The sequence below is a fragment of the Pelophylax lessonae genome (assembly GCF_965119305.1).
Source record: "Pelophylax lessonae genome assembly, chromosome: 10".
Lineage (NCBI taxonomy): Eukaryota > Metazoa > Chordata > Amphibia > Anura > Ranidae > Pelophylax > Pelophylax lessonae.
The window spans coordinates 54,410,751-54,423,551 of NC_138777.1; the positions used below are offsets into that span (position 1 = coordinate 54,410,751).

A 12,801-nucleotide genomic window follows, 5' to 3' on the forward strand; every position below is an offset into this window, starting at 1 on the left:
GAGGAACACGTGACATTCATGGACATCCAAAAAAATGCCTTTCTGTACATTACGATTTACCCACCTCATCAGTGATTTCTACACTTTGCCGTGGCAGACAGCCACTTCTAGTGGGTCACGTTGCCTTTTGGCCTATCCTCTGATCCCGGAGTGTTTACAAAGGTCTTAGCACCCTTGCCTGCCCTCCTCAGAACTTAGGGCATTTAAGTGACAGGCTGTCTAGACTACCTTCTCCTGAAGGATGTATATCCCTCGCAAATGTCCAAAAGACAATTCAGCTGCTCCCAGGCTTTTGGTTAGGTAATCAATTTTAAAAAAATCTGATCTCCATCCCATGCTAGAATAATTGAGTCTATTCCTGTATATTTATTAAGCAAAAGTTTCTCTAAAAGCCCATGCTCGACAATTGAGCTAATCCCACATTATAATTTACCATGATTTCTGGGTCTAATGGTTTCCTCTTTCGAAGCCATATCCTTTATCCAATTCCATTTAAGAACTCTCCAACTAAACACTCCAAGGACACACTCTCCCTGGACTTACACATGATCCTATCCAGCCAAACAATAACTTCCTTGTCCTGGTAAATCACCATATCCAGCCCAACAATAACTTCCTTGTCCTGGTAGATCAACACTTCAGTTCTAACAGTGGGAAATATTTCCTTAAATACAATTGGAAAGTTCTTATAACAGATAAAAGGCTGTCAGGATTGGGAGGAGCCTCCCAATCTTTGATGGTTCAGGAAACATGATCAAGAGAGGAAACCAAACTCCCTATCGACATCTTGGAGTTCAAAGCAATCAATTTGTCCCTCCAGCACTAGACCCCCTTCTAAAGTGACTTCCAATTCAGGTGTGTTTAGACATTGACACCACAGTGGCAAATATTTTAACCATAAAGGAGGCACAAAGAGCCTGTCTGCCTTCATGAAAACAAACTAGATTCTCTCATGTACATAAATTCACTGTCCAGCAATTTCTGAGGTCCACGCCCCAGGAGTGAACAACTGCCAGGCGGATTATCTCAGCCGTTACCTTTTAGACCAAGGGGAAATGGTGTATTCATCCAGATGTGTTCAATCTGATATGCCAACAAGGGGGACACCAGATGTGAATATCCCATCCTCCAGATACAACAACCACAAACTACCTCTGTAACCAAAACCAGGGATCCTCTAGCTTTGGCCTAGGGTGCTCTATTTATCATAGTTAACCTTGGGGAAAAAAAAGTCCATCCAGTTCAACCAACATAGAAAAAAAAAAAAAAACACACAAATAGAAAACCTCCATATACACAATCCTATACCTACAGTTGATTCAGAGGAAGGCAAAAAACATTGCCTATAAATATTAGTATCCAGTTAAATTATGTGCATTTAGGAAAAAATCCAGGCCTTTTTTAAAACAATCTACTGAGCTGGCCAGATCCAGCTCTATTCTACATTTTCACAGCTCTTGTTGTGAAGAAGCCTTTCCGTATTTGGAAATTAAATCACTTTTCCTCTAGATGTAAAGAGTGCCCCTTTGTCCTCTGTGATGACCTTAAAGTGAATAACTCTGCCGAGTTCACTATATGGACCACTTATGTATTTATACATGTTGATCATATCCCTCCTTAATCTTATCTTCTCCAGAGAGAATAAATTCCGTTCCTCTAATCTTCCCCCATAGCTTAGCTTCTTCATGCCTCTTATCAGTTTGGTTTCCCTTCCTTGTACTTTCCCAGTTTCCTTTTTGTGAACTGGTGCCCAAAACATTCTGGATGAGGTTTTACTAATAATTTGTACAGAGGAAAATAACTCTCTCTCTCTCTCTCTCGTCCGTCCCTCTTTTAATGCAAGAAAGGACTTGCTCACTGGAAACTGCAGCTTGGCATTAATTGCTATTATTAAGCTTATGATCTACCAGAACACCCTTATCCTTCTCCACCATTGATTCCCCCAGTTGTACTCTTACCCCCCCCCCCTCCAGTATGTATGATGCATACATATGATTAGCCCCCCCCCCCCCCCCTAAACCCCATTTGCCACATAGTTGCCTAATTAAACAGTGCATTGAGGTCAGTTTGTAAGTTGGAGACCTCCCGTAAGGATGTCATTCCACTGCATAGCGTGGTGTCATCTGCAAAGACTGAAATGGTACTTTTAATCTCAGACCCTATAAAAATGTATAAATATATTAAAAGGGAAGGGTCCCAACATTGAACCTTGGGATACACCACTAACAGCCCTAGACCATTCAGAGTATGAATCATTACCACTACTGGTCTCAGTTCAGGCAATCCATATCTTCCCTGCCTCCACATGATAGAATGAAAAAACAAAATGGTGATTCTACCTGAATCACATTAGCCCAGAAAAACCTGGTACACAGATAAACTCGGCCTTCTTGCAAATAACCCCTGGCCTCTTCCCAATGGGCCAGATCTGCTATCTCAAGACCCTCTATTCTACCCTGTCTCCTCACAAACATTTCTCAACCTGTGATTCCTACTTTGCTGAAAGCAAGAAAGGCCATTTCCAGGAAGTTCTACTGTTGTGTCAGGAAAATCTTTGCTTAGTGCGAGCAGAGTTAATTCAGTCCCAGAGATTACGCTGTGCCTTACCATTCTGGCATTCTTGCAAACAGGTCTTTACCGGAATCTAGCATTTATCGCCCTAAAAGGGGCAGGCATTGGTCATATCCATACATTTTCTAAGTCCTTTGGCTTTGAAATCCCTTGTAAAAACCTTTTCTTCTAGGTGTTTCTAGTGTTAGGCCCCCTTGCAGCACCCTTTGCTTTTTTTTTTTTTTTATTTAATAATTTTTTTTATTGAAAAGAAAAAAGGATTTTCCAGCAAGAAAAACAAGAAGAAAGATGAAAATTGTTTTTTGAAAAATTCAAAAGATTCCAAACAAAACATTAAATACAAAATATGGCCATATTAGCATAACATGGTATAGTATGTGAGTACATATCATTATTCAAATAATAGGTAATTTTGCTGTATTTGCATAACCTATTACAACATATTAACATATGTCATTGTTCAAATTACAAATCAAATAGCCATATCTAAGATATGTAACATGTTTGGATCAAACTATCACACTAAATTTCTATATGATCCTAACGAGAAAGGAAAAAAAAAAAAAAAGCACCCTTTGCTTTTCTGAGACCCCAGTGTGGTTCTTTCTTCCCTGCAAAACCACCCTTTGAACCCATCAGGGATATTCCAATAGAGATTCTTGGTAGCAAATTAGCCTTTTTCATAGCCATCACCTCTGTCAGATGTGTCTCTGAACTCTTACCTGTAAAAAAGCCTTCTTTTTTCATACTTTCATAAAACAGTGTATTATACCCAAGTCCATCTATTCTTCCAAAGGTGGTTTCACTGTTCATCTAAATGAGGATATTGTCCTGTCGTCATCCTGTTGTGCCCTGCTCCCAAACATCCCAAGGAATTCTCTCTACATTGTCTAGATGTGGTCAGAGCCATTAGAGCAGGGGTAGGCAACCTCGGCACCCCAACTTTGGTGAACTCAAATCCTATCCTGCCTCTGGGAGTCATGATTGAAGTCTTGCAATGCCTCATAGGATTTATAGTTTCACCACAAATCGAATGCCTATGTTCCTTACCCCTGCATTAGAGTATACCTAAATGCTATTGTGTACATTAAACAAATGGATTTCCTGTTTGTTCTTTTTTGGGACCTCACAAGGGGAAACCCTGCTTCAAAATTCACCATTGTACAGTGCATATGGAACTTGATTACAAAAGCCTATTTCTTTAAACAAAAACCTCCTTCTGTTGGAGTAGCCTGGGCCTTTAGACTCCAAGCCTCGGTTGCCCAACTGTGTAAGGCCGCCACCTGGTCTTCAGTTCATGTTTTCTCAACGTTGTACCAGGTAGATGTCCAGTCTTCTGTGGATGCAGCTTTCAGCCACAAAGTTCTGGTAGTGATACTCTGAACTTGAGTCTTTGTCTTCTTGGGCCTGTTGGCACTTCCATTTGTCTAGTTGCCTACTCTTTGTATTCATTGCTTGGGGAAATGCCATTTGGTGTATGAATAAGTTGCCTGTGTCCTGTACTGTTTGATTAAAGTAAGAAAAATGTTGACTTGCCTATAAATTCCTTATCTTGGAGTACAGTACAGGACAACACTGGCCACCCATCCCAAATTCCCCTTGATACTTTGCATTACTTGCTACAAAACTGAGGACACATGGAATGGGGTAGGTTTATAGGGGAGGTGTCTGCAGAAGCTTGCCAGGGTCCAAACGCCTGAAAATATGAACCTTTAACTCAAGATGGGGCAGCGTGTTCATATGCAGTTCTGGAAAGGCCGCTTTCCCGCACTGCGTTCTGGTGTGAATGGGCTCTGACTGCATCCTTTAAGATGCAGTCACTGTTGGGATATTTAGAGACCTATGGGTGTTTCAGCTGCTTAAATACAGTAGCTTGAAGAGGAGATTCCTCCATCCATGCGGTTCAGTGTTGATGGGGGATTCGATTAATTTCTCTTAAGCAGCCTGCGGGGCTCAACAATAGAAATCTAACCGTGTATGGCTAGCCTTATAGTCCAGTGTGGGCTTTACTTTTAGAGCTTCAGAAAATAAGCTATTGGGGGGGGGGGGGCAGTTATCAAGCAAAGCAGCAATGCAAATCAGGCTGCCTCTAATTTAGCAAAATCTATGTGTCAGATTTGCTTTATATTTGCAAACTTTGCACCTATAATCCTGGACAGTCAACTGCTGACAGATTTGCAAAGGTCTGAGACAGATTTGTACTCTAAAGAGATGCACTTACAAGAAGTCTCTAGGGTCCCTTCTAGAGAGGCTTTGGTTGACATGTTCTCAATCCCAGAACCAGCCGAGAAGAGAAGTAAGCAGCAGTTGACCCTTACTACATCGGGTGGGGCAACGCAAAAAGTTTTTTTTTTTTTTTTTTTATAGACTGATCATTTAGATTTTGTACAAAGGTCTCATTCAGACAGACACTTGCACCTTTACTGTGTGCAGACTGCCTGTGTTTTGGCGCCTACATCTGCCCTGAGCTGCATGCAGGCAGCCTATGGAAGAGGATGCTGTCGCTGCAGCTTTGCAGCCCTAAATGTGCACTATTTGAAACCATAATTCTAGGATGCTACCTTTGCATAATTCCTCTGTGGTAAGGTTTTGCAGGCATTTTTCTTGCTAGCTTGAGACCCGGTTCACACTGATGCGAGTGCCGGGTTCGCATGTAATGTCGGAGCGCACTGCTCCGACATTACATGCGATCAGCTGTGCGGTGCGAGTTTAGCCATACAGTTTGTATGGCTAAATTCGCATCGCACCCGGTGCAAACACGCACAGGAGGCATTTTTGCAGCCGCATCAGGATCGGATCGCACAGCGGTTCACACTTGTGCGATCCCATCCTGTGCGAACTGCACGATCGCACTGCGATATGCGATCAAACTGGGGGTGTCGTTAAGATTACATTGACACCCCCAGCGTATCGCATATGGCAGTGTGAACTGCCGGGGGTGCGTGTGCGATGCGGGAAAAGGCTGCGAATTCGCAGCCTTCCCGCATCGCAATAGTGTGACCCGTGCCTAAAGGATAATAAGTTCACTTTTTGACAAAACATAATAAATGCACATTTTTGTGCAGGTGAAAACGTGTGTTTTATTTTTGGTTTCTGGAGCCTGTAAAGCATTGCGCCAGCAATCAGCGGATTGCTAACGCCATGCATGTCTCCTGCAGATCTGTTTGTGTATCAGTCACCTCGTACGAGGAAGCTGATACATTCTGGCAGGCAGAATAAATTAACTACCACTTCGCTGTGTAGTCCATTGAAAACTACAAGCCCTCAACCACAAAGGCTGCCGGACCTTGTAATTTTCAATTCACAGAGCGTTGTGAATGAGTGACCCGTGTTTTGACAGCTAGCGGGGTGGAGAGGGAAGAGAAGATCCCTGCTAGCTGTCACAGCAGAGGGGCGGGAGGTGCGGGTGTGGTGCATTCATAACAAGTTACACCCTGAACATGGATGTAACATGTTAAGAGAGGTAAACCCATCCTTTGAAAATGGCTGTAATGTGATCATTTTGTCGTAGTTAAACATAAACAAAATACCAGATAACTAGATTTAAAGTTTGTAAATCACTTTCAGCCTATAAATTAGGAATGTGTCACAAACTGAAAAAAAGGCTCAAATTGAAGCTGTCGTTTCCTCACCATATTATAGATCTAGGGCAGTAATGCTAGATGCAGTGAATAGCAGATTCCACATCAAGCTGTGTGGTTTACAAAATTATCCCTTTAAAGCAAATATTCCTAGATTTGAAAACTACAGCGAGGGTCTGCTATATTAGTGATGTTACAATGAAGCAGGGAGGAGGATCTGTCTAAAATAAATACTTTCAGATAGTTACTGCATGCATATGATTTTAGGACTGTCTCTTGAATTGATTGGTAAGGTGGGCTGAACATTAGTAGAACAATTCTCCTGCGCTCGAGTAAAAAATAGGCCGGAGGGAAGAGGATTACTTCAGACTTGAGTGGACAAAGCTTGTGGTCTTGCTGCCCCTTCAGGATCAAGGGTATCCGAAACCAACTAGTAAACAACAACAAAAAGAAAAGGGGCGCACCGACCTAGTGCATTACCTTTTTTTTTCTTTTTTTTGGCTCAGAGGAAGGGGATTTGCCCCTGAAACGCGTCGGTCTAGACACAGCGGCACACTGTACACCATTCAGCACAGTGCGGTTCCTTGGCTACCTTGGACACTTTGTGTATTATATTGATGTGTGTCCATTCACACCTGGAACATTAGGGCAGGGTGTACACTAGCGATGGGTTCAGGTGTGTTTGGATCAAGCCTGCCAGGAAGCCAGCACTGCAAACCACCAGTCATAGGCAGCACATGTATGTCCAGCTGCCGGTCGAGGAAATGCCTCACTGCCTATAATTGGTGGTGTGCAGTCAGTGACTGCTTCCTGGCAAGCTCGATCCGAATACGCCTGAGCCCATTGCTAGTTTACATTTGTGCATTGCAGTCCCCAATGGTAACACTAATGTTTTACAGCATGGTAAAGCACGGTATGATGTGTGTTGTGGTTCCATTCATTTAGGTTTGCACACTATCCTAAAAATAATGTACCCCGCAAGACATCCACACTGCAGGGCACCACATTGGAATATCTCATGCAAGGATGTTATTATTTTTCTTGTTGCTCTGCATTGGCAGAACATTGAAAATGAAAGTGTTGTCCTAATGCAACACACATCAAAACAGTCCACTAACTACTGCACCAGAATGTAAAAATATATAAGGGCCCTAGACCCCTTTCACATGAGCGGTTCAATCCGGTCCACCTGTCCGTTTTTCAGGCGGACCTGACTGGACCCTCCATTCTCCTCCTATGGAGCAGCAAATGTAAAGGGACTTGTGTCCATTTAAACCCACCTATCTGTTCTGGCAGAAGCAAACAGAAGGGAATCTGTTCCTCTCCATCTGGCGAATCGGATCGGAGCGGAACGGGCTTTGTTATGCGGAGCGGACACAGACTTATCATCCGCCTGCTCAGCTCAACTCAGCAGAGGATCAGTAGACCGATCCCCTGCTTAAAAAACAGATCTGACCCGTGTGGAAGGGGACTTAAGATATTTTATGTCAATGAAGGGTGCTTGTATGAGCTGGGATCCCAAATCTGTGAGGGGTAAAATAATTTGTACTAGTGTAATTCACAGTATTCTAATAGTAAAATATACAGTAAACAATGTACCTATAGAAGCCTATAATAGGATAAATGCCTTTTTCTTGTCATGGGCATGCAGCAGTGGAGCTTGTACAGTTGCAAAATTCTGCAATGGAAAGCCGGATGCATAAACAGGATACCATTCACAATGTTTTTCTCGTAAATATTTATTTATAAGTAAACAAAACACTTAAAGAATGCAAGACTCATTCACACCAGATGCATGGAATGCAGTTGTTGCATGTCCAGGTGATCCTTTGCTTTGTTAGATGCTGTGTGATTATGAAGGTCTCCAGCTTACTTGAATAGGAAACTACATCACTCATTACTGCAGGAACTTTTCAAAACACACTGCACTATGTTGAGAATGGGCATTTTGACATGCATGGATTTTCTTAGAGACCCTGTCACCAGCTCAAAAATTGCTGGTAAACACAAAAAATCAAGTTTTCTCTTTTGTTCGTTGGCGGACACAGCTCCTGATCTTCATAACTATTCGGTTATACTGCCCCCTACAGGAGTAGGACACTAGGCAGAAAAAGAATCCTACCCCCCCCCTCCACTTATGTTGGGGCTGTGTGGGTGGTCTGGTCCACCTCCTGGGGTGGGGGCAGGGCGCTATGCTGGCTGGGGGGGTCTAGTGACCAAGCGATCGGCTGTGCGGGGAAGGGGGGTTTGTACCTCCGAGTCCCAACCCCATTCATCGATGCACTGACAGCGGTCCTGAAGTGCTTTGTGTCCCAGGTGTAGGTAGCTTTCGGCGATGGGCTAGCAAAAAGCACTCCCCGCCTTCCCCTGCCTCACCTGTCTCATCAGATTCTAAATCTGATTTGGCCGCCGCGGATGTGGGTCACCCTGCTGGGTCTGCGACCATGCGCCCGGAATTCTCAGGATGATTCCTTCACATCTGCAACCGCGCACAAAAAGGCGCTGGTCGAAGCAATGATTTTATCTGTGTGTGAGACCTTGAAGATGGAGGATGGAGGCGCAGGTTCTCTTTGGCACTCACAAGCCATCCAGAGGCAAAGGTGTTTCCTTTCCCCGCCTATTTTGACAGAATTGCCACTAAAGAGTGGGGACGACCAAAGCGTCCCCTTGGGCTCCTTAAGCAATTTACTAGGCATTACCCCTATGAGGAGTCCCTTATTTAGGAAGTGGACTGTTCCTCCAGTTTCCAGATTGAACAAGGAAACCATGTTTCTGGTTGAAGAGTCCCCAGCCTTTAAGGATCCGGCTGACAGCAAGGCGGAGGCTTTGGCCCTCAATATGTACACTCTGGTTGGTTTGGCACTGAGGCCGGTATTCACGATCGCCCTGGTGTCGCAAACTGACTGAGTGGGCTAAGCTTTTACGCTGTGACCTGGAGGGAGATTAGCTCCCCCTGCCTTTGCTGAGCTGGTGGACCAGCTGGTCCAGGGGCTGCAGTTTATCTGCCTTTTTGGAAGTGGCTCGGCTCTCTGTTTCGGCATGGTCCTTCAGCGTGTCTTTTTGCTCAAATGCTGGTCTGCGGACCAGACTTCTAAAAAGGCCTTGACTGATGTCCCCTTTTAAGGGGATCACCTGTTTGGGGCTACCCTGGATGACATCACAGAGGTCTCACAGGGGGAGAGTGCTTTTCTTCCACAGGCTACTAAGGGCAAGGAACCTCGTCGTAGACGTGGGCTCTCCTTCTCGGGTCATAAGAAGTTTTTTTGGTCCCTCCGGGTCAACTGACAAGGGCTTGGAGCCTTTCAGGGCCTCCTCTGGTGGATCCAAATGAACCTGGTCTGGCAAGCCGAGAGCGGGCTTCTCCAGACCAGCAGGCAAGGCTCCTTCAGCATGAAGGTGCGCCCTCACCCATATCGGGGGTGGGGTGACGTCTTCATTGGTTTCCGGACCCGTGGACTTCCCTGGTGCAAGACAAGTGGGTCAAAAAAGTAATTCCGTCTGGCTGCAAGATCGAGTTTCACTCCTCCTCCGGCAAGGTACTTTCCTTCCAACTTGCACCTGTCCCCGAACCGTTTACAGGGTCTTTTTGGGGCAGTACAAGACCTGTTGCTTCAGGGGGGTGATTGTGCCAGTTCTGACTTTGGAATGTTTTCAGGGTTTTTCACTCAAACCTGTTTACAATTCCCAGGAAGGAAGGCAAGGTGCATCCAATCCTGGACCTCAAGGCGCTGAACTGCTTTGTGCAGATGCAGAAGTTCAGGATGGAGTCCAGTCGCACGGTGGTGGCATCCCTGCATCGGGGGGATTTTCTTGCCTCTATCGCCATCAAGGATGCTTACCTTCACATTCCAATATGTGACGGTCACCAGCACTTCCTCCACTACCCTTTTGGTCTTGTCTCTGCTCCTCGGGTCTTCACAAAAGTGTTAGCCTTGGTGCCAGATTTTTTTACGCCAACGGCATCGTGGTACTAGGCTTCTTGAATGGCCGCCTCCTGCGAGCGGAGTCCCCTACTGCTCTGGTGAAAAACCTGGAAATCACCATACAAACTCTTCGGCTGGATTCAGAATTTTCAGAAGTCTGCTCTGGTTCCGTCCACAAAGCTGGACAATCTGGGTCTGACTCTGGACTCAGCCTTAGCCAGAGTGCTCCTTCCTCTGGACAAACTCCAGAAATTGCAGGCTGCAATTCGTCTCCTACTGTCCAGTAGATGATCATCCCTCTGGACTTGCATGAGGGTGCTGGGCCTGATGGTGTCTACCTTCGAGGCAGTCTTATTTGCACAGTTCCAGCACAAGGTCCCTGCAAAGGGAGTTTCTGGCCAAATGGGACAAGGCTTCGCAGTCTCTCTCTGCTCAGGGGATCTGGATACTTGAAGAGTCCAGACTACCGATCAATGTCTTGGAACTCCAAGCGATCAGACTGCGCCTGGACCATTGGACGGATCTTCTCCAGGGATGTCCAGTGCAAATTCATTCAGTCAATGCCATGGCTGTGGCTTATGTCGATCACCAAGGGGGCACAAGAAGTGTCCTGGCAGCTCTGGAGGTAGCCTGCATTCTTAGATGGGCAGAACGGCTTGTTCCAGCCCTCTCCACCGTACACATTCCCGGGGTTGAAAACTGGCAGGCGGATTGCCTCACACTGCAGGCGTTGGACCAAGGGTAGTGGGCCCTTCATCCAGAGGCATTTCATCAGTTGTGTCCCCGGTGGGGAATCCCGAGGTGGATCTGTTAGCGTTTTGGCTCAACAGAAAGGTGAAGAGGTTTGTGGCTCGGTCACTACATCCTCTGGCGGATGCCAGAGACGCGCTGGTGGCCCCATGGGGTCAGTATCGTCTTATTTACGCCTTCCCTCCTCTAAAGCTTCTGCCAAGACTTCTACGCAGGATCGAGGCAGAAGGGATTCCGGTCATCTTAATGGCTCTGGACTGGCCTCGTCGGGCTTGGTACGCCTTTCTGGTGCGGCTGTTCGCCGACCTTCCATGGAAGCTTCCTCTCAAGGAGGATCTGCTGTCTCAAGGACCAATCTTTTATCCTGCTTTATAGTCGCTGGCTTTAATGGTTTGGCTTTTGAATGCCAGGTGCTGATGGATAGAGGTTTATCTGAGCCGATGATTCCAACGCTGTTCAAAGCTAGGAAATTGACTTCTAGGAAGATCTACCATCATTCATGGAAGACGTACATTGTGTAGTGTGAGTCTCTTGAGGTTCATCCTCGCTCCTTCTCAGTGGCTCGGATCTTGACCTGCCTTCGGGGAGGGGGGGGGGGGGGTGAACAGAAATTGGCCTTGAGTACCATCAAGGGCCAGGTGTCTGCTTTGGCGGTCTTCTTCCAACGACCCTTGGCCATACACTCCTTGGTGCGTACCTTTCTTTAGGGTGCCTGACATTTGGTTCCTCCAGTTCAGTCTCTGTTGCCGCCTTGGGACCTCAATTTGTTGCTTTCGGTCCTCCAGAAGTCTCCGGTTGAGAACCTTCGGGAAATCCACTGTCCCAGAAGGTGGCCTTTTTGGTGGCTATCACCTCTGCGCGTAGTGTTTTGGAACTGGCCGGGGTTATCCTGTCGTTCACCTTACTTGGTGATTCACAGGGATAAGGTTGTTCTTCGCCCCTGTTCGTCGTTCCTTCCAAAGGTTGTCTCTGATTTTCATTTGAATGAAGACATTGTGTTGCCTTCCCTTTGTCCCAGGCCGAAACGTCTGAAGGAGATTGCCTTGCATACCTTGGATGTGGTCTGGGTAATTAGGATGTACCTGGAAGCTATGGAGTCTTTTTTTAGGAAGTCAGACTCACTATTTGTGTTTGCAGATGGGCCTCGGACAGAGTTGTTCGCTTCCTCTGCGTCAATTTCCAGATGGATCAGACAGACAGTTATTCAGGCCTATTCCATCAGGGGTCAGGTTCCTCCTTTCTCTGTCAAGGCACACTCTACTCGGACACTTAATGCCCCCTGGGCCGTCCTTCATCAGGCGTCACTGATGCAGGTTTGCAAGGCGGCCACCTGATCTTCGGTGCACACTTTCACAAAGTTCTATAAAGTGGATGTGTTGGCATCTGCGGATGGTTCTTTTGGCCGCAAGGTTTTGCAGGGTGCTTTTTAGAGGGCTTAATCCTCTTTGAGGGTGTATGGTTTTTTTCAGGTGGGCTCCAGTTGTTTTGGTTGAGCTCCTGTTGCCTGGTTGGCTACTGTTTTGACTTGGGAATTTTTTTGCTTTTCCCACCCCTCATGTTTAACACTGCTTTGGGACGTCCCAATGGTTATGACGATCAGGAGCTGTGTCCGCCAATGAACGAAAGAGAAAATGGGATTTTTGAATTACCGTAAAATCCATTTCTCTGATGTTCATTGAGCACCCACCTCTCTGTGGAGTTGTAATTCTTCTGACACTGCTTGTAACAAAACTGAGTGCCTATAGCAGACAGAGGGATACCCCCTGGGACTGCCCATAGGCGTAGCCAGATTATTTTTCTGCCTAGTGTCCTACTCCTGTAAGGGGCAGTATAACCCAATGGTTATGAAGATCAGGATCTGTGTCCATCATAAAACATCAGAGAAATGGATTTTACGGTATGTCAAAAATCCCTATTTTTTTTTTTTTTTTCATTTAAATGCTGACTTGCAGTGTTTTTCTATTCTGAAAATTATT

At 45.7% G+C, this 12,801-nt stretch overlaps 1 protein-coding gene across 1 annotated transcript in view; it reads left to right on the plus strand.

Moving 5' to 3' along the window:
- CSTF3 (cleavage stimulation factor subunit 3) overlaps positions 1-12,801 on the plus strand; it is a 125,730-nt gene that overhangs the window by 59,788 nt on the left and 53,141 nt on the right. The window lies entirely within an intron of this gene.